The following is a 972-nucleotide window of genomic DNA, read 5'->3' as shown; positions in this document are numbered from 1 at the left end:
ATAGTACCATGTGCAATGAGCCAATGACTGAAACTGTAAACACGTAGTGGCTTCAAAGACCCAAGACCACTTCGCCTCGCCTCCCTCGAGCACGCGAGTCGCGTGGCCTCGCGAGACGGTCGGACGACGGAGAGGCGCGCGTGCCGGGCGCCGCCACAAGGCGAGGAGTTGCGGGCGGGACGACAGCTCCAGTGTGAGGCACGGCAAGGTGTTGCAGGCGGAATGGCGGCGCCGATGCACGGCAAGGTGTTGCAGCGGACGATGTGGGAGCGCGGCTGTGGGGCGGCGTCGAGGCAAGCCTGGGAGGATGGGAGGAGCGGTTAGCGGACCTGTCGACGGAGGAGGAGAGTGGAGGCGCAAATGTGAAGGGGATTGGTTCTGGGCCGAGCGACCAGTGCGGTAGGGCGGGCCGAGCGGCGTGAAGGGGGAGGCGTCGGAGTGGGCAGTCGGGGGCGTGCTGCTGCTGCTGTCGCTCGGCGTGGTGCTGCTGTCGCTCGGCCATCGGGGGCGTGCTGCTGCTGCTCGGCCGCCAGCGAGAAGGCGCGGCGGCGGGGCGTGAAGGCGAGCGGGGCCGTGAAGGGGCGGCGGCGGCGAGGCGTGAAGGGGCAAGCAGCGGCGGGGCGAGCGGCCGTTGGGAGCGTGGATATGAAGGCAAAACGATCGGGCGGACGGATCGACGGACGAACATGCTATTAGTACCACCTTGTGTTATATTATTATATGACTATAGTACAAATGTCCGTACGTTGTAGCGGATGAAAAAATTGAAAAACCCCTACTTCACATGTCACTACGCTTCACTTATTTGGACTATAAAGTGTTCATGTGAGAAGTCACCCTAACGTCCTTCTTTGACGCATGCTTACGCTCTGCATTTCTAACAAAGGAAAGAATAGTGATGCATGGAATAGTTTTTTTCCGGCAGAAACATACAATCTGAGTCTTACAGAAGCATGGGATAGTCTTTTAGCG

Source organism: Triticum dicoccoides, chromosome 4A (genome assembly GCF_002162155.2).
Source record: "Triticum dicoccoides isolate Atlit2015 ecotype Zavitan chromosome 4A, WEW_v2.0, whole genome shotgun sequence".
NCBI classification, from domain to species: Eukaryota; Viridiplantae; Streptophyta; class Magnoliopsida; order Poales; family Poaceae; genus Triticum; species Triticum dicoccoides.
Note: the sequence above shows the minus strand (reverse complement) of the source record.